The sequence below is a fragment of the Trichechus manatus genome, unplaced genomic scaffold, assembly GCF_000243295.1.
Source record: "Trichechus manatus latirostris isolate Lorelei unplaced genomic scaffold, TriManLat1.0 scaffold00123, whole genome shotgun sequence".
In the NCBI taxonomy this organism is placed as follows: Eukaryota; Metazoa; Chordata; class Mammalia; order Sirenia; family Trichechidae; genus Trichechus; species Trichechus manatus.
Window position 1 is genome coordinate 1,133,111 of NW_004444059.1, and position 22,241 is coordinate 1,155,351.

Consider the following 22,241-nt stretch of genomic DNA (forward strand, 5'->3'; position numbering starts at 1 on the left):
TGTCACTCCTGCCCATGCATTAGCCTTTACCTCCTGGTCGCAATGTGGTCCCTGCCCCACCCCCTCAGCTTCTTCCCTTCGCCTCCCTTGTTGGTTCAGCCCAGGTTACTGCCTCTAAATCTCACCCAGGCTCCCGCTCTCACAGAGAATGCCCTGCTGGATTAAGAGGTTGGGGCTTTCAGTTCCTCCTTACCAGCAGGTAGGAAGCTGGAAGAAGGCACCACAAATTGCTGTTGTTGCTATGGTAGCCAGAGCTGCTCCTCAGAAAAGCTGTTAAAGAGGAAGAACTTATCTCTCGTCTTTTGATCTAGCTTTCTGTATCTTCCCCTTCCGTAACCGCCTTTCAGGCACCTCAAGCAGTCATCCCTCTTAATATTCCCACACCCTTCCCCCTAAGGAAGCTATTCACACTGAGGCATAAACAACTGAACTCCTGTCAGAAAAATTGTCCTTTATTAAGGCATACATTCTTAAACCAAAAGAAGAACACGCCATATTATCTTCATTTGGCTGGGTGGAGAAAGTATTTTGACGTGTAGGGTAGAACACTCATTCATTCAGCACTTATTGAATTCAAAACCAAACCCGTTCCTGTCGATTCCAACTCACAGTGACCCTACAGGACAGAGTAGAACTGCCCTATAGAGTTGCCAGGCTATAATCTTTATGGAAGCAGACTGCCACATCTTTCTTCTGAGGAGTGGTGCAGAGCAACACTGATGGGTTCGAACCACTGACCTTTCAGTTAGCAGCCGAGCACTTAACTTACTGTGCCACCAGGGCTCCTTACTTATTGAACGCTCACCAGTAATTACCAGGCAAAATGCCAGCCACTGGGGTTTCAGAGACGAAGAAGCAGGGGCGGATTAACCAGTAAGCAAGATATGCACTGACTTACATCAAGCAAGGTATGCACAGGTTTAATTGTGCACAGCTTCACATGGGTTTCACCACATCGAAGATGAAAACAGGTGAAATTGTGCACTACAGATTAGTAAGTAAACACAAGTAAGCCCGTGCGTACTTTGCTTATTGGGTTATCCATCTCTGTGAAGGAAGCACAGTTTCTACCTGGTAGAGAGGCAGGTATGAAAACAATCACCATAAGTTGTTGTTGGTGTTTGATAAAAGTCTGATCCAGGGCCTGTGGGGCATAAGGGAGAAATTGGTCGTTCTACTGGGAGGAGGGTTGGGGGGGTGGTTAGGAAAGGGTCATGAAGGAGGTGAGTCATGAATGAGGAACAGGTGTGAGGTGAGCACACACATTGTGTTAGAGGCCTCTTAAATGCTCTCCTGAGTGCATTGGCTTAATTTACTGACAGGCTGAATGAGACCCTGAAATGCCAGGAGAACCTTTGTGAGATATAGGGCAAGTCAGATTCAGAGAAAGCCAGTGGTGTCCAATTTGTGAATGCTTTGAAGATGGAAATGGTAGTGCTGGGGGCAGGGGTGGTGGAGCCTGACAATGAGGGAACCATTCAGGGAGCCTCATCCCAGATGGAATATTCAACTGGAGCATGGGGAAGCGAGAGTGGGGATAATGGAGGCTGGTGTAAGGTGACAGACCCCTTGGGTCTGGGGCAGTCTGAAATTGGGTAGGAACACTGATGGAAAAAGATCCGACTATCTTTAAGAGCAGTAATGTAGTGTCATGGTTACTAGCAGGACTTTGGGATCCAACAGATCTGAGTTTGTTTTGACTCTGCCACCACTAACTGGAGACTTTGGAGAAGTGGCAATATTTCTGAGCCTGTTTCCTCAGCTGTAAAATAGGGAATGATTATATAGACATAAACCAAACCAAACCCATTGCCATCGAGTTGATTCCGACACATAGCGACCCTATAGGACAGAGTAGAACTGTCCCATAGGGTTTCCAAACAGCACCTGGTGGATTTGAACTGCCGACCTTTTGGTTAGCAGCCATAGCTCTTAACCACTACGCCACCAGGGTTTCATATCTGCATATACCATAGAGTTATTGTGAGGATTAAGTAATATAAGTTATATAACACACTAAAGCACATGGTAGTATTCAATACATAGTAGTTATTATTATAATCAGTAACAGTAAGGTTGGCTCTACTTTAAATACAAATTCCAATTTACTTGCATTATTGGATTGTTAAAGCTATCAAGATCAGTTGATTTGCTGGTTAACTAGAGAACCTTAGCTTCCACTCTGATGCTGAAATCTTTTAAACATGCCTCATCTGTCCTTATACTGCTTAAAACTCGAGCCTTTTTTTTTTATTTATAGGCCTAAGTGCCTCTCTTTAATTGCAAGACATCGACACTGAACATGTAGTACTTCTAGAAAGAAGTTTTGTTTTTATTAAGTCAGTTATGTCAATGTTTTCTAATGATTTATTTCTTTTTTTCCACAAAGGAATGCTAAAAACTCCAGTTAAATTTAGGGTTCTAGGCAATTGGACAATTCCAATATGCTGATAGAGTACATTTTGTAAAGCATAGTCTTATATAACTGCTCTTCACTGTAAGGACTCAAATTTTTTTCTGGAACTTTAATTATAATTTTAAAAACATATACAAATTACTGTCATTGTCTCCATTTAGTTATGGACCAGCTGATTCTAAACAATTAACAAACAGATTATGTAAATGTAATTGGTTAGGAGAAATACCAGGTTCCAAACAAAAAACAGAAGAAACTGAAGCATCTCATAATATGGATGAAACTGGAGGACATTATGCTGAGTGAAATAAGTCAATCACAAAAGGACAAATATTGTATGAGACCTCTATGGAATAACTCATGAAAAAGTTTACACACAAAAAGAAACAATCTTTGTTGGTTACGAGGGATGGGAGGGGTGGGGGGAAATACTAAATAGGCAATGGATAAGTGGTATCTTTTGTGAAGGGTGAGACAGTACACAATAACGGGGAAACCAGCACAACTTGTACAAGGAAAGGTCATGGAAGCTCCATAGACACATCCAAACTCCCTGAGGGACTGAATTGCTGGGCGGAGGGCTATGGGGACCATGGTTTCGGGGAATATCTAGCTCAATTGACATAACACAGTTTATAACACAATGTTCTACATTGTACCTTGGTGAGTAGCATCTGGGGTCTTAAAAGCCTGTGACCAGCCATCTAAGATACTCCGCTAGTCTCACCCTTTCCGGAGCAAGGGAGAATGAAGAGAACAGGATATAAGGAAAAGATGAGTCCAAAGGACTAATGGACCACAGCTACCAAGGCCTCCACCAGACTGAGTCCAGTACAGCTAGATGGTGCCCGGCTACCACCACTCACTGCTCTGACCAGGATCACAACAGAGGGTTTGGGACAGAGCTGGAGAAGGATGTAGAACAAAATTCTAACACACACAAAAAGACCAGATTTACTAGCCTGAAAGAGACTGGAGAAACCCTGAGAGTATGGCCCCCAGACACCCTTTTAGCTCAGTGGTGAAGTCACTTCTGAGGTTCACTGTTTAGTCGGGGTTTGGACGGCCCCATAACACAAAACGGGACTAATGAGGCACAGCAGTCCAGGGACAAGGACTAGAAGGCAGAAGGGGACAGGAAAGCTGGTGATAGGGAACCCAAGGTTGAGTAAGGACAGTGTTGACATGTAGTGGAGTTGTTAACCATTGTCATAGGGCAACATGTGTACTGTTTTAATGAGAAACTATTTGTTCTGTAAACCTTCACCTAAAGTACAATAAAATATATATATATTAAAAAAAAAAAAAAACAGAATAAACTGAATCCTATTTACAATCTTCCAGGCTTCTCAATTGGGCTTACGGAACTGGTACCAAAAGTAACTTTATCATTGCCTTGATCTGATATCTTTACTTCTGAGAGTGAAATATACTTAGCTAATTTCTCTTCCTTGGGGAGAAGGTTATGAACCACAGAGCAAATGATCTCCACTGGTTCTTATCAACCCAAGAAGATTGGTGTAAAGAAGAATGAGGTTGGAAGACTATGGCGATGTGACTCAGAGTCCCAGGAGGAGGGAAAAAGGACCAAGGAACCCCACTGTTAAGGATGAATGTGATGAATTAAAATATCACTCCTTTGATAAACGTTTAATACCCAGAACATATAAAGAGCTCCTACAACTCAACAACAAAAAGACAAACAATTCCATGTAAAAATGGGTGAATGTCTTGAATACTTCTCCATAGGGTTTCCTAGGCTGAAATCTTTATGGGAGCAGATCCCCAGGTCTTTTCTCCCACAGAGCAGCTGGTGGGTTCAAACCGCCAATCTTTCAGTTAGCAGCAGAGCATTTAACCATTGTGCCACCAGGGCTCCTCACAAATCAAAATCACAGTGAGATACCACTTTATACCTACGAGGATGGCTATTATCAAAAAAAAAGGAAAATAATAAGCGTTGGTGAAGTAGTAGAGAAATTGCAATGGTGCTGGTGGGAATGTAAAATGGTGCAGCTGCTATGGAAAACAATTTGGTGTTCCTCAAAAAGTTAAACATAGAATTATGATATGATCCAGCAATTCCATTACTAGGCATAAAATGCTGCTCCTCTTATCAGGAAATAGAGCCTAGTACCCCACTCCTGGAATCTGGGCTAGCCTTGTAACTAGCTTTGGCCAATATAATGTTAAGAGAGCAAATATTGTGTGATTTCCAAGCAAGGCCTCAAGAGGAATTGCAACTTCTGCTCTTGCTTTCTTGCATCATTGCTCTTAGACTGCCATGTAAAAAGCCTCATCTAGCTTCCTTGAAGATGAGAGATCACATGGAAAGGGGCCCAGCTGACAGCCAGCATCAATTGCCAGATGGTGAGAGAAGCCATCTTAGCCAGCCAGCCCCAGGTGAGACCAGGAGAGCAGCAATCTAGTTGAACCCAGCCCTAATTGCTGACCCACAGAATCACAAATCAATAAAAGGGGTGTTGTTTTAAGTCACTATGTTATGGCTTGTTTGTTACATGGGAGTAGATAACTGATACAAATGCGCACATGACACAGAAAAAAACATTTGACAAAATTCAACATCCTTTCATGATAAAAATACTCAACAAACTAGGAATAGAACTTTCTCAACCTGATAAAGTGTACTTATTAAAAACTCAGAGTACACAGACAAACATATACACACCTATGCTCATTGTAACATTATTCACAATAGCAAAAAGATGGAAACAACCTAAGTTGCCCATCAACAGATGAATGGATAAACAAAATGTGGTACATACATACAATGGAATACTACGCAGCCCTAAAGAATAATGATGAGTTCTTGAAATATAATGTGTATGAATTTGAAGGACATTATAACCAAACTCAAAACTAAACCTGCTGCCGTCTAGTCAATTCCCACTCATAGTGACCATATAGGACAGAGTAGAACTGCCCCATACGGTTTCCAGTAGCAGCTGGTGGATTCAAACTGTCGACATTTTGCCAAACTCTTAACTACTATGCCACCAAGACTCCGAAGGACATTATACTGAGTAAAACAAGTCAATCACAGAAGAACAAATATTGTACGATCACACTTTTATAAGAAAACAAGAATAGATATATATACAGAGACCAGTGCTCATTGGTGGTTACCAGGGATCCCGGGTAGGGGAAGGGGGAGAGAGGGAAGCACTCTTGAGATAGTAGACCCTTGTTATTTTTGGTGATGGAAAAGGTAGCACCGAATGTGGGTGAAGTACACACAGCTTGACCAAGGTAAATTATGTCACTAAAAAGTGCACAAGAGAAAAGGATGTCTTTGGTACGGGATATGACAAACATAATTTTGCAACAACACCAATAATAACTAAAAAATATGTGTGTGTTTACACAAATATATATATAGGCATATATGTGTATGGGTACGAATATGTGGGTACCTATGTGTACACAGATAGATGTATCTATAGGCATATGTACATACAAGTATGTGTGTGCACGCACGTTTATCCATATATATATGATAAACCACATAGGGGACACAGTTATGGATACTTCTTAGACATAACTAAACCCTTTATAAGACCGGTTTTCTGGTTTGAAGTTTGAGGACCATAGTCTTGTGGGACAACTCAGTTAATTGGCATAATATAAGTCATTAAGTGTATGTTCTACCTCCCAGTGTGGTGAGTAGTGTCTGAGGTCTTAAAAACTTGCAAGCAGCCATCTAAGATACATCTATTGCTGTCTACTCATCCCAAACAAAAGAGAATAAAGGAAACTAAAGACTCAGAGAAGACGGTAGTCTACAGGATTAATAGTCTACATGAACCATCCTTATCTACCCTTAGACCACAAGAACTAAATGGTGCCCTGCTACCACTACCGACCATTCTGATCAGAGCCACAATAGATGGATCCTGACACAATGGGAGAAAAATGTGGAACAGAACTCAAATTCTTGAAAAGTCCAGACTTAATGAGACTAGAGGGCTCCCTGAGACTACTGCCCCGAGATACTCTTTAAACCTTGAACCGAAATTACTCCTTGAGGTCACCTTTCACCTAAATAACAGATTGGCTCACAAAATAAAGACTATCACTTGTGAGTAATGAGCTCTTTTTAAAATCATCTATATGAGACAAAATGGTAAAAAATCACTCTAAAGCAAAGATGAGAAGGTAAGGGGGCAGGGAAACTAGAGTATTATAAATGGTACAACCAGAATGGAATGAATGAGAATGATGACACATTGTGAAAAATTTGTGTAGAGATTGTTAAATGGGAACTTAATTTGCTGTGTAAACCTTCACCTTAAAATATTATTAAAAAAAAGAAAAAAAAATCATCCACTTCAAAGCAGGTTCCAGTGGTGGGGTGGGGGGAGGTTTGCCAGACTCACAGTAACATCATACTTAGTAGTGAAAGAATGAGTGCTCTCCTTCTAAGGTCATGAACAAGTAAAGGATGTCCCTATCACCACTTCTATTCAATATGGTATTGGAGATTCTAGCCAGGGCAGTTAGGCAAAAAAAAAAAAATTATTGGAAAGGAAAAAGTAAGACTCTCTATTAGAAGAAGACTTAATCTTGTATATAGAAGGTCCTAAGGAATGTGCTAAAAAAAAAAAAAAAAAACTATTACAGCTAATAGATGAGTTCAGCAAGGAACAGGATTCAAGATCAATATACAAATAACAATTGTATTTCTACACACAAGCAGTGCACAATACGAAAATGAAGTTAAGAAAACAATTCCATTTGCAATAACCTCAAACAGAATAAAACACTTAGGAATAAATTTAACACAAGAAAATGCCAGACTTGTATATTGAAAACTACAAAACAATGTTGAAAGAATTTAAAGAAAATCTAAATAGATGGAAAGACATCCCACAGATCAGAAGACATATTATTGCTTAGATGTCAATACTACCCAACTGATCTACAGATTCAAACAAGCCCTATCAAAATCACAGCTGGCTTTTTTGCAGAAATTGACAAGTGATCCTGAAATTCATTTGGAAATGCAAAAGACCCAGAATAGCCAAAACAATCTTGAAAAAGAATAACAAAGTTGGAAGACCCATGCTGGCCAATTTTAAAACTTACTACAAACCTATAGTAATCAAGACAGTGTAGTACTAGCATAAGACTAGACATATGCATCAGCAGAAAACAATGGAGAATCCAAAAATAAACTTTTACATTTTATTGTCAGTTGATTTTCGACAATAGTGCCAAGGCAATTAAGTGGAAAAAGAATCATTTTTTCATCAAATGATGCTGAACAACTGGATATTCATATGGAAAAGAATTTGCAGCATTCTTCATAATAGCCAAAAAGTAGAAACAACTCAAATTTCACTCAAAAATGGATAAACAAAATGTGGTATATCCAGACAATGGAATATTATTCAGCCACAAAAAGAATGAGGTATTTATACTTGCTATAACATAGATAAACCTTGAAAACACTGTTAAGTGGAGTAAACCAGTCACAAAAGGACAAACACTACATTTTGTACGGTTCCATTTATATGAAATGTCCAGAATAGGCAAATCTATAGAGACAGAAAGTAGATTAGTGGTTGCCTAAGGCTGGGGAGGAGGGAGGAGAGAGAATGGGGAGTGACTGCTCATAGGTATGGGGTTTTATTTTTGGGGTGATGAAAATGTTCTGAAATGAGATTGTGGTGATGGTTGTACAACACTGTGAATATGCTCATAATTACTCGAGTGTGCACTTTAAATGGGTAAATTTTATGGTACGTGAAATGTATCTCAATAAGCCTGTTAAAGCAAAGCACATAGGACGTCAGGCCTTTATATAGTGTGCTTTTTGCCATCAACACCTCTGTCTCATTCCTCACAGCTATTTTCTGTGTTCTGGAATGGTATGATCCAGCTGCCACTTTATGAAAGAGACCTTCATTGACATATCCCTCAGAGCCCCTCCACTGATAACACCAAAATCTTATTTAGACTAGCTGGCGTACCCAGACAGTGTCTGAGATTACAGGCTTCATCCACACAGCAAGCTTCAGTGAGTGTGCACCGGGGCCAGCCCCTGAGCCGTGAGCTGGGACACAAAGATAAACTGGACACAGTCCTTTTCCATGGGAAGTTCCTGGCCACGTGAGGATTTAGATCTGCAAACAACCACTATACAGAGTAAATACTATGATTGCTGTTACCTTAGGGATAGGCACCAAATCTACTGCAGTGCAGAAGGTGAGAGACAACTCTGTTTGGGGGAATTAGGTAGACTTCACTAAGGAAGTAACCTTTGAGCCGGGCTTGAAGAATTAATAGGGGGTCCCTAGGTGGCACAAACTGTTTGCACTTGACTACTAACCTGAAGGTTGGAAGTTCAAACCCACCTAGTGGAACTGCAGAAGAAAGGCCTGGAGATTTGTTTCCATTAAGATTACAGCCTAGAAAATCCCATGGAGCAGTTCTACTCTGTAGCACATGTGGTTACCATGAGTTGGAATTGACTCAATGGCAACAGGTTTGTGTGCGTGTGTGTGTGTGTGTGTGTGTGTTTTGAGGGTAAACAGAGTCCCTGGGTGGTGTAAACAGTTAACACACTCAGCTGCTAACTGAAAGGTTGGAGCTTTGAATCCACCCAGAGGTGCCTTAGAGGAAAGGCTTGGCTAATAGTCCACGCCAACTACAATTTGCTCCCAATCCGCTCTCGAATAATTAGCCATTGAAAACCCTATGTAGCACAGTTCTACTCTGACACACATGGGGTCACCATGAGTCGGAATCAACTAGATGGCAACTGGTGTGGTGCGGAGGGTAGACAGTGCATGTGTGGGTGTGCCAAGGAAAGGGCATTGCAGACGTAGATAACAGCATGTGCAGTGCATGGAGGTTTGAAAAACTGTGCCATATTTGGGGAAGAGTCAGAGCTGAGGTTTAAGGAAGAGTGGATGGAGATGAGGCTGGAGAGGTGGCATAGGCTGGTTATGAAAGCCTTTTTTGCTAAGGAATTTATCCTTAATCCTAGGTGAGATGGTATTGTGCTTCGGTTTTTGGAAATATCATTCCTGTCAGTGAGGGGGAGGAACGCGATACAGGAGAGAAGGAAAAGAGGAAACAGACCAGGTACACAGTTATTAAAATAGTCCAAATGAGAGATGGTGTCGATCTACAAATATTTAGTAAGTGATTGAATGACTCCAAAGTTTGTACATATTTCTAGCATTTCCCTTCCTCTGAATAAAGACATGGTTGAATTTGGAAGTGAGATGAAGGGTGTTGAGGGACTTCATGCCTGGAGATGTCTTTTGGTCTTCCCACTATCTTGGTCTCAACTCACAACACTAACTACAACAGACCAGGCAGAGGAGGGAATGCACTGGTCCCAAGCAGTCCCAGGGCATCTCTCCCTTCAGCTAGGAAGAATTTGTATGCAGGCAAAGCTTAATCTTGCTGTTCTTACAGCAAATTCTGCTATCTGAGTAGACACTTCCCTGACAACTCCTCTCTTTTGGGATATAAATATTTAATTTAAAATACAATGAGGTTTTTGAGATTTATCCATGTTCAGTGAAAGTAGCAAGTGGCAGAAGGATGTGTACTGACAAAGTGAAAGCTTAAAAACTTGCAAAGGGTATAAATTGCATAGGAATTCATACATAATAGTTGAAAAATTAGTGAAAAAAATATGCATGAGAGAGAAAGAGGAGACATTGAGTGGGTTTCAAAGAGAGGGATCAGGGTTGCTGCTTCCAGGCAGCATCCAGCAAAGGAGCAGGACCCCAGAAGGATCTGGAAACACAGAGAACGGAGTTTCTGCATCTGACTTCACGGGATGGAGTTGTCAGGAAGTTCTAGGACTTGGAGAGGGAGTGCCTGAGTCTTGGTAGGCCTATAGAAATCCCTTTGTCCACGAACGGCCAGGAAAAAGCAGAAGGATATCCTGAAGCCAGGCACAGACGTTCCAGGAGGGACTCTGAAGGCAAGAATGGCAGCAGCAACCTGTGAGGACAGATGACATTGAGGACTCCTCAGCCCTCCCTTCCCCACCCCCCCCATAGCATGCCTGGGTACTCGGTAATCCCCCTAAACTTCAACCTTGGGAAAGGGTTTGGAGAGCTCTGAACTAACAAAGAGCAAGCTTTCATCATTTGAGAAAGGGCTCAAAATAGAAATTAAGTGGTTACAGGGAAATTACTTGTTGGAAAACTTGTTGCCGTCAAGTCGATTCTGACTCATAGCAACCCTATAAGACAGCGTAGAACTGCCCCATAGCGTTTCCAAGGAGTGGCTGGTGGATTCGAACTGCCGACCTTTGGTTAGCAGTCAAGCTCTTAACCACTGCGCCACCAGGGCTCCATGGGAAAATTAAGAAGGTTATATTTGTTGGACCCCTGAGTTGGTAGAGTAAGATTCAGACACTGTGGTAGGCAGCCTTCTAAGACGGCCCCCAAAGATCCCCACCACCTGGTATCCATACCTCTATGTAATCCCCTTCTTTTGAGTGTGGATGGGGCCTAGGACCTCACTTCTAATGAGTAGAATACAGCTAAGGTGACTGTAGGTAACTTCTGAAATTATGTTACAGAAGACTGGGCTTCTGCCTTGCTGACATTCTCTCCTTAGCTTACTTTGATGAAGCCAGCTGCCATGTTGTGAACTTCCATGTGTAGACGCCCATGTGGAACTAACCGAGGGTGGCCTCCAGACAATAGCCAGTGAGGAGCTAAGGTCCTCAGCCCAATAGCCCACAAAAATTGAGTTCTACTAACAACCGTGGGTGAGTGAGCTGGGAAGCAGATCCTCCCCTAGTCAAGCCTTGAGACGACTGCAGCCCAGATGACATCTTGATTGCAGGCATGTGAGAGATGCTGAACCAAAGGACCCAGGTCTATTCCTGACCCACAGAAATTCTGAGATAATGAATGGGGTTGTTTTAAGTCACTACATTTTTGGGATTATTTATTGTGCAGGAATAGAGATGTAAGATACATACACTACATATATAAATACAGTCGTCTTTTGAGCAGATGATACCATTTCTCTACTGAGTGTATGGCAGAGAATCCATGGGAAGCCCCAACCTTGGGTGTCAAGAATTTTGCTTCCTGCTCCCTTGGTCATTGCTTCTGCTTTGAGAACACAGTGTGGGAGGCAGGGGATGGGGGTTCAAGAGCCAGTCTGTTGCTTGAGAGGTATATGAGAATGGAAAAGTTCTTACTCACCCTTAGCCTATCTTCGTATTTGGGACTGGGGTTACAAATACTGCCTGCCTATCAGAACTGTTGAGCAGATTTACTGAAATCATTCAGGTGAGAAGCACTTTATGAACTCCAAATTGCTATCCAATTACTTTATATATATATATGTTGTGTGTGCCGTTGAGTCAATTCTGACTCTAAGTAACCCTATAGGACAGAGTAGAACTATCCCATAGGGTTTCCAAGGAGCAGCTCGCGGATTCGAACTGCCAACCTTTTGGTTAGCAGCCTGAGCTCTTAGCCACTTCGCCACCAGGGCTCCATATATCTATATCTGTCTACCTATCTGTCTGTCTATCTGTCCATGGATATACCCCACGCATCTGTCAGTTTGTCGTACTGTGGGGGCTTGTGTGTTGCTGTGATACTGGAAGCTAGTCCACGAGAGTCAAAGTACGACCTTGAGTGTATCCCACTTGAATTTAGAGACCATCTCAAGAATAGATTTGACTCATTGAACACTAATGACCGAAGACCAGATGAGTTGTAGAATGACATCAAGGACATCATACATGAAGAAGGCAAAAGGTCATTAAAAAAACAGGAAAGAAAGAAAAGACCAAAACAGATGTCGGAAGAGACTCTGGAACTTGCTTTTGAATGTAGAGTATCTAAAGCAAATGGAAGAAATAATGAATTAAAAGAGCTAAACAGAAGATTTCAAAGGATAGCTCGAAAAGACAAAGTAAAGTATTATAATGAAATGTGCAAAGACCTGGAGTTAGAAAATCAGAAGGGAAGAACACACTCGGCATTTCTCCAGTTGAAAGAACTGAATTAAAAATACAAGCCTCCAGTTGTAATATCGAAGGATTCTATGGGCAAAATACTGAACGACGCAAGAAGTACCAAAAGAAGATGGAAGGAATACACAGAGACACTGTACCAAAAAGAATTGGTCAGCGTTCAATCATTTCAGGAGGTAGCATATGGTCAAGAACCGATGGTGCTGAAGGAAGAAATCGAAGCTGCACTGAAGACATTGGCGAAAAACAAGGCTCTAGGAATTGATGGAATACCAACTGAGATGTTTCAACAAATGGATGCAGTGCTGGAACTGCTCACTCATCAATGCCAAGAAATTTGGAAGACAGCTTCCTGGCTAACCAACTGGAAGAGATCCATATTTTTGCCTATCCCAAAGAAAGCCGATCCAACTGAATGCAGAAATTATCGAACAATATCATTAATATCATACACAAGTAAAATATTGCTGAAGATCATTCAAAAGCATTTGCAGCAGTACATCGACAGGGAATTGCCAGAAATTCAAGCTGGATTCTGAAGGACGTGGAACGAAGGATATCATTGCTGATGTCAGATGGATCCTGGCTGAAAGTAGAGAATACCAGAAAGAGGTTTACCTGTGTTTTATTGACTATGCAAAGGTATTCGACTGTGTGGATCATAACAAATTAAGGATAACATTGAAAAGAATGGGAATTCAGAACACTTGATTGTGCTCATGAGGAACCTGTACATAGGTTGAGAAGCAGTTGTTTGAACAGAACAAGGAGATACTGGGTGGTTTAAAGTCAGGAAAGATGCGTCAGGGTTGTATCCTCTCGCTATACCTATTCAATCTGTATGCTGAGCAAATAATCTGAGAAGCAAGACTATATGAAGAAGAATGTGGCATCAGGATTGGAGGAAGTCTCATTAACAACCTGTGACATGCAGATGACACAACCTTACTTGCTGAAAGTGAAGAGGACTTGAAGCCCTTGCTGATGAAGATCAAAGACTACACCCTTCGATATGGATTATACCTCAACATAAAGGAAACAAAGGTCCTCACACCTGGGCCAATAAGCAACATCATGATAAATGGAGAAAATATTGAAGTTGTCAAAGATTTCGTTTTACTTGGATGCACAATCAACACCCATGGAAGCAGCAGTCAAGAAACCAAATGACGTCTTGCATCGGGCAAAGCTGCTGCAAAAGACTTCTTTAAAGTGTTAAAAATCAAAGATATCACTTTGAAGACTAAGGTGCGCCTGACCCAGCCATGGTGTTTTCAATCGCCTCATATGCATGTGAAAGCTGGACAATGAATAAGGAAGACTAAAGAACAATTGATGCCTTTGAATTATGGTGTTGGTGAAGAATATTGAGTATACCATCGACTGCCAGGAGAACAAACAAATCTGTCTCAGAAGAAGTACAGCCAGAATGCTCCTTAAAAGCAAGGATGATGAATCTTTGTCTCACATACTTTGGACATGTTATCAGGAGAGACCAGTCCCTGGAGAAGGACATCATGCTTGGTAAAGTAGAAGGTCAGGGAAAAAGAGGAAGACACTCAACAAGACGGACTGACACAGTGGCTGCAACAATGGGCTCAAGCATAGCAATAATCATGAGGATGGCGCAGGACCGGGTAGTGTTTTGTTCTGTTGTACATAGGGTTGCTATGAGTTGGAACCGACTCCATGGCACCTAACAACATGTATATATACCATATTTTTATGCAAAAAATGTGCACCTTCTGTGTTTGTTGGCTATGCCCTTCCCTCACAAGGAACCCTCAGAAGCGCTGCCATGCCAAACCTCTTCTACATGTTGCTGTAAAAAAAAATTTAGCATAACGTGTTTATGAAAATAACTTGGTGGGGAGGGCATGGCTGGCAAACAAATGCAGAAGGAACATTATTTGTGTAAAAATACCGTGTGTGTGTGTGTGTGTGTGTGTGTGTGTGTGTTCTTTTTCTGGGTTAAATAAGTACTTTAGTGATCAAATAATATTCTTAATTATTTAATTGAACTTAAACCATAATAGTTTAGATAAACGTGATTGAAAAAGCATGGGCATGGATCTGAAAGACCTGGGTTTGCCACATATTTGCTGTGAGGAACAAATGGGACATGTTAAAGGGTCTGATATTTAGTCAATAAATAGTAAATGCAAGCTTGCCTTCCTCGCCTCTCTCTTTCCATCTTCCCTTCCTTCCATCAAGGTCCCATGTGCTGGCAGAGACCTAGTTGAGATGTGGTGCTTCACAATTATTTTTTAAAGTCAAGCTGTGCCTGGCTGAATTTAAAAGCATGTGGAGCTGTGGCCAGGGAACCATTTGCTGACTTGTTAAGTCTCTGACTGAGGTTGCCTAGCTCTTGAGTTTTAAGTAGGGCATTTCTCATGTGAGGGTGGAGGTTCAGTTAATAACGGAGTAATCACACTCTCGTTTCTCGCCCTAGACCTAAGTGGCTGACTTAAAAAAAATGCAGCAGGCTTTCAACAATGGAAAGAGCAGAAATAGTGCAATGAGTGGTTTGGGTGTGCCACCTGCTTTATAAAAAAGGCACACTGCTTCAGAGCAAACCCAAAAAGGCCCAGGAACATCCTTTTCAGTTCTGGCCAATTCTCATCTCAGTTGTTTCTTTGGAAACTGCTGCCTGAATCATCAAACAGTTGACAACAAAGAGTAGAAGGGAAGTGTTTTTGTAAAACATCTCTACAGCATCCACTTCAAGCAGCGGTGAGGGGTAGGGGTGAAAATTAATGGTTGTTTTGACAGGCAGAATCTTTAAGGCACTAAAAAGTACTTTTCACATGGTTAAACACAACTTCTTTTCCTTACTCAAAGTTGAGATGTAACAGTGGTTGATTATCATGTACAGGGTACTTTATCTTGACTCTCTTTCAGTAGCTCACATGGGAGGATGCTAATCACAGATACTTTTTGAGACTTGGATAGAATGATTTTGGTTTTCATAAAAGGTTTGCTACTAAATTGGTAAAAGTACCTACTAAAATGTTGACAGCTTCATCACTCTTGTTAGGGATATTTATAATTGCAGGGACTAAACATGTGAGTGGTGGTGCAGATTGTTAATGTGCTCACTGCTAACCAAAAAGTTGGAGGTTTGAGTCCACACAGAGGTGCCTCTGAAGAAAAATCAGCCACTGAAAACCCTGTGGGGCACAGTTCTACTCTAACATACATGGGGTCACCATGAGTCGGAGTCAACTCAATAGCAGCTGGTACTGGTAACTGGGATTGGGAAACTACCCTACAGGATGTTGAAGGCTTGAATTATTCTATTTGGATGTCATAGGAAGGGGTGACCCAGAAGACTAGAGAACTGGGGGACATTTGAAGTACTTACTTAAAATGAGATTGTAGTCTACATACTGTTCTGTACCTTAGTGTTTTCGCTTGGCATTGCACCTTAGACATCTCTCCCTGTCAGTGCTTAGAGTAAGTTTATCACAACTTTTTGATGATAGTGAGTAGAGTGCCAGTCTAGAATACAAGTGTATAGCTCATTAATGGATGAGAATAAATGGATATCACGGGGCAGGGAAGTAAATTAATTTTGCTTCAAATGTAAATGTTCTTGCAGGAGCTGGAAGTGCATTTTAATGACCTTCCTATGGCCAAATATAAAACACATCTGCAGATCAGAGCTTGTCTCCTTTTCTAGACTTTAATTTCCTCCTTTGAACGAAGGGACAAAGGGGCATCTGATTCAGAACAGAACCTGCGGCACAGTTGTCAAATCAAATGTGAAGGGGAAAAGATTGAGGCTTTTAAAATGTGTGCTCCATTTCTTTCCATCAACAGGAGGCCTTTGCAAAATTATCACAACGACTCAATAAGGGCTCTCTCGTTGAATTATCAAATGTCCTGAACTTTTCAGAAATAAAAATGCTTGAGGTTAGTTAAGGTCTGTTTAGAGGCAGTGGTGATTCAGTGGTAGAATTCTTGCCATCGATGCTGGAGACCCAGGTCGGAGACCCAGGTTGGATTCCTCGTCAATTCACTTCATTCACAGCCACCACCTGTCACTGGAGGCTTGTGTGTTCCTGTAATGTTGAACAAGTTTCAGCAGAGCTCCCAGACTAAGACAGACTAGAAAGAAAAGCCTGGCAATCAAATTCCAAAAATCAGCGAATGAAAACCCTATAGATCACAACAATCTGATCCCCAACCGATCGTGGGGATGATGCAAGACCAGGCAGCACTTCCTTCTGTTGTACATGGGATCGCCATGAGCTGGGGGTGACTAACAACAACAAGGTCTGTTTGCTCCTGGGCCCCACCCTAACACGCTTGCTTTCCTCTCTGGATTCCCTTCTTGGCTCAGCACACAGGATTTACATCCCTTTTCGTGCACACTTTTCTCTCCCAAGTCCTTGTTCTCGGCATCTCTGTGTTCTCCAGAAACACTCACCTATTGTCCTAATTCCTTAGACTAATTTGCAAGGAAGAGAAGGTTCAATTTGCAGTTAATTACTTGGGTTTGACCCTTGAAAATGCCATTAAAACTGCTTCATCCTCTGTTTTTCCACCAGGAAAATGAATTAGTACCGTTATTGTTGTTGTTAGGTGCCACAGAGTCGGTTCTGACTCATAGCTACCCTATGAACAGCAGAACAAAACACTGCCCGGTCCTGCGCCATCCTCACAATTGTTGCTATGTTTGAGCTCATTATTGCAGCCACTGTGTCAATCCATCTTGTTGAGGGTTTTCCTCTTTTTCACTGACCCTTTAATTTACCAAGCATGATGTCCTTTTCCAGGGGCTGGTCCCTCTTGATAACATATCTGAAGTACTTGAGATGAGTCTTGTCATCCTTGCTTCTAAGTCACATTCTGGTTGTACTTCTTCCAAGACAAATTTGTTTGTTCTTCTGGAAATCCTTGATATAATCAAAATTCTTTGCCAACATTATAATTCAAAGGCATCAATTGCTCTTCTGTCTTCCTTATTCATTGTCCAGCTTTTGCGTGCATATGAGACGATTGAAAATACCATGGTTTGGGTCAGGTGCAGGAGCCCTGATGGCGACGTGGTTAAGAGTTCAGATGCTAACCAAAGAGTTGGCAGTTCGAATCCACCAGTTGCTCCTTGGAAACCCTACGGGGCAGTTCTACTCTGTCCTATAGGGTCACTATGAGTCGGAATTGACTTGATGGCAGTGGGTTTGGTTTTTGTTTTTTTGGATCAGGTGCAACTTACTCCTCAAACTGACATCTTTGCTTTTTGACACTTTAACGAGATCTTTTGCAAAATCTTTGCCCAATGCACTATGTCGTTTGATCTCTTGACAGTTGCTTCCATGGACATTGATTGTGAATCCAAGTAAAATGAAATCCTTGACAACTTCAATATTTTCTCTGTTTATCGTGATGTTGCTTATTGACCCATTTGTGAGAATTTTTGTTTTCTTTATGTTGAAGTGTAGTCCATACTGAAGGCTGTAGTCTTTGATCTTCATCATTAGATGCTTCAAGTCCTCTTCACTTTCAGCAAGCGAGGTTGTGTCATATTGCAGGTTGTTAATGAAACTTCCTCCAATCCTGATGCTGAGATTTTCTTCATATAGTACAGCTTCTTGGACTATTTGCTCAGCATACAGATTGCAACTTGAGGCTTGGATTTTTTCTTCAGTTCTTTCAGCTTGAGAAACTCCGAGCGTGTCCTTCCTTTTTGATTTTCTAACTCCAGGTCTTTGCACATTTTGTTATAACACTTTGTCTTCTTGAGCTTCCCTTTGACATCTTCAGTTCAGCTCTTTTAAATCACCATTTTTTCTGTTTGCTTTAGCTGCTCAACATTCAAGAGCAAGTTTCAGAGTCTCTTCTGACATCCGTTTCGGTCTTTTCTTTCTTTCCTGTCTTTTTAATGATCTTTTGCTTTCTTCATGTATGATGTATTTGATGTCATCCACAACGCATCTGGTGTTCCAGCATTGGTGTTTCATGATTAGTGTTCAGTGTGTCAAATCTATTCTTGAGATGGTCTCTAAGTTCAGGTGGGGTATAATCAAGGTCGTTCTTTGGCTCTAGTGGACCTGTGTTAGTTTTCTTCAGCTTAACTTGAATTTGCATATGAGCAATTGATGGTCTGTTCTGCAGTCGGCCCCTGGCCTTGTTCTGACTAATAATATGAAGCTTCTCTGTCATCTTTTTCCGATATAGTCGATTTCATTCCTATGTATTCTATCTGATGAGGTTCACATGTATAGTTGCTGTTTATGTTGTTGAAAAAAGTTATTTCCTATGAATATATTGTTTATTTTGCAAAATTCTCCCATGCAAAGTATGTTGTTGTTTCAATCACCAAGGCCATATTTTTCAACTACTGATCCTTCTTCTTTGTTGCTGACTTTCACATTCCAATCACCTGTAATTATCAATGCATCTTGATTGCATGTTTGATCAATTTCAGGCTGCAGAAGTTCATAAAAATCTTCAGTTTCTTCATCTTTGGCATTAGTGGTTGGTGTGTAAATTTGAATAATAGTCATATTAACTGGTCTTCCTTGTAGGCATATGGATATTATCCTATCACTGACAGCGTTGTACTTCAGGATAGACCTTGAAATGTTCTTTTTGACAATGAATGTGACACCATTCCTCTTCAATTTGTCATTCCTGGCAGAGTAGACCATATGATTGTCCAATTCAAGATGGCCGATACCAGTCTATTTCAGCTCACTAATGCCTAGGATATCGATCTTTATGCATTCCATTTCATTTCTGACAACTTCCAATTTTCCTAGCTTCATACTTAGTACATTCCATGTTCTGATTATTAACAGATGTTTGCTCTGTTTCTTTTCATTTTCAGTTGTGCCACATCAGTAAAGGAAGGTCCGGAAAGCTTTACTTTATCTAAGTCATTAAAGTCGACTCTACTTTGAGGAGGCAGCTCTTCTCCAGTCGTAATTTGAGTGCCTTCCAACCTGAGGGGGGTCATCTTATGGCACTATATCAGACAAAGTTCCGCTGCTATTCATAAGGTTTTCACTGGGCAATTTTTGAAAGTAGATTGCCAGGTAATTTCTAGTCTATCTTAGTCTGGAAGCTCTGCTGAAACCTCTCCACTATGGGTGGCCCTGTTGGTATTTGAAATACCAGTGGCATAGCTTCCAGCGTCACAGCAATATGCAAGCCACCACAGTACAACAAAGTGACAGACAAGCGATCGGGATTAGCAGTAGATACTTACGATGACATTAAGTGATATGTGGTTGTGCTTTACAAATGTTGACCTGAAAACCTGTTGCCGTTGAATCAATTCTGACTCATAGTGACCCAATAGGGCAGAGTAGAAGTGCCCCATAGGGTTTCCTAGGAGCAGCTGGTGGATTTGAACTGCTGACCTTTTGGTTAGCAGCCGAGCTCTTAACCACTGTGCCACGAGGGCTCCTTACAAAAGTTGAAGGGCTATAGAAACGCAAGGAAGCCTCATTAGCAATCATAAACAATCAGATTTGTAGTCCCAGGATTTCGGTTGTGACTTCATACAATGCTGCCTCTGGCCTTGGAATAGATACTTACCAAAGAGAGTGTTAGGGAATCAGGAAACATGTAAACCCACAGAATGTTGGATCTGGCAGAATCCTTGGAGATCATCCAGGTTCTAGTTCACCCATCTCATTTTACAACTGGGACAACTGGGGAAAGTAAACTTCCAAGGGCGAAGAACCAAATAGGGAAGAGCCAGGACTGGATTTCTGATCGCTTTACCCTCAGTCCTGGGCTCTTCTTCCACCTGGGCTGCCGGCTCCATCCTGTGGTTGCTGAGTTTCAGATGAAGGCGAGTAGTCCAGGCTAACTGTCCTGATGGGATTGTCTCTCAGTGCGCCTGAAGTGTTGTAGTGGCCACCCAGCATTTATGAGTTACTTTAAAAGTATTTATAATAGGAGAAAATGTTTTCTTGGCTCAAGGGAGCAGGTATTGGTTTAAGCCCCCATCCCTTTCCTCTCATTAACATTAGAGTCTATGATTAGGAGGATTAGAAAGAACAGTCCTAGGCAAGCTTGTGATAAAGAACAAATTAGTCTTTGGGGCCTCATCTCAAATGTTTTGCTTTCTCTCCAGTTTTGGTGCCTTCTCTTCCTTCATCCATCCCCCAGCTGCACTTGATGTTCCCTGGCCCCCTGAAGCAGCTTTCAGAGAAATTCCTATGATGCCCACCTTTCTTGGCTCCTCATTCATCCAAACAGGCAGTCCCCATGCCTCACTTCTATAGGGCTCTGCTTGGGAAGATAATGTTCTGAACTCTCACTGACAAATTAAAGGAGAAGAATGGCCTTGTGTCTTTATTGTTGCACATGATAACTTTGCATATCCCTCTCACGAATTTTATTTACTGTAAAACAGTACAATGACAATGGTAAATGTAAAAAGAAAATCCACCCACTGTTCCATCCTCCAACATGCCAACTGTTTTAGTTTCTTGAGTTCCCTGCTAGTCTTTGCCCATATGTTACATATTTTACAGAGTAGTACTTATACTACAGCTACTATTCAACCTTCTGCCTTTATCCATAACATTATACTAGTTTACCATGTGGTTACATAGTTTTCAGAAGTATCGTATTTAATGGTCACATAATATTTCATACCACTGTTATGTCATGATTTATTTAACCATTCTCCCTTTTTTGGATGCATGGGTTTCTTCTGATTTTTCTCCATTATCAGTTATATTGCTTTGAAAAATGAGTATCTTAATTCTTTTTTCCTTTTCAATGATTGCCATAGAATAAATTCCAAACAGTTGGGTTAATGACGGAGCTTGGAACCAGTTTATTCTGGTTTGAACTCCTGCTGAGAATTTGCATTTCAACCCTAGACATGCTGAATCAGAATCTACATTTTAACAAAATCCCCAGATGATTCTTGTGTATAATAAATTTTGAGAACCACTGCTCTACTATGGAGCCCTGGTGGTGCAGTGGTTAAGAGCTCAGCTGCTAACCAAAAGGTCGGCAGTTTGAATCCAATAGCTGCTCCTTGGAAACTCTATGGGGCAGTTCTACTCTGTCCTATAGGATCACTATGAGTTAGAATTGACTCGAGGGCAACAGGTTTGGTTTTGGTTTTGTTCTACTAGTGGTTCTCAGAACTGGTCCCAAACCAGCAGCATTAGCATCGCCTGGGAACTTGTTAGAAATGCAAATTATCAGCAGGGGTTCAAACCAGAACAAGCTAGTTCAAAGCCCTGGTTAATGAGTCAAAACATGAGGGTAATTTTAGTGATAGGCAATTTACTTAACAAACACTTACTAAGGGCCTGCTGTGCTAAGCCCTGAATCATCCCAGATGAAAGTCATAGAGCCTGCACTCGGTGAGCTTAGAGTCCAGCAGCAAAAATAGACATTTGTTTTTTCTGTATATTCCTCTAATGATCTCAAATCCCATAAAGTATAAGGCACTATTATGCTTTCAAAATGCATATGTATAAGCACTAATATGAACTTAGAAATATGTCTGCTTTTGAGGCTCTCTATGTCATTAGAAACATGTAAGTCACTAGGAAGTTACTTAGAAAACTTCTGAACTTAGACATAGAAGCATGTAAAGAATGTAAACCACCTTTAAGTTAAATTGACTTTGACCTGGCAAGCTGTGACTCAAGAAAACAACTTAAATGTAAACAACCTCCCTAATCTCTAGCCTTGAAGAAAAGATGCATTATTCGGCTACTCTCTAACCCTAGAGAAAAGACATAACATACTAATCTTTAATATCACACTGGCCCTTGTCATATGGAGCCAAGGTGATAAATCCACATGCCCACTGCCGTCGAGTCAATTCCAACTCATAGCAACCCTATA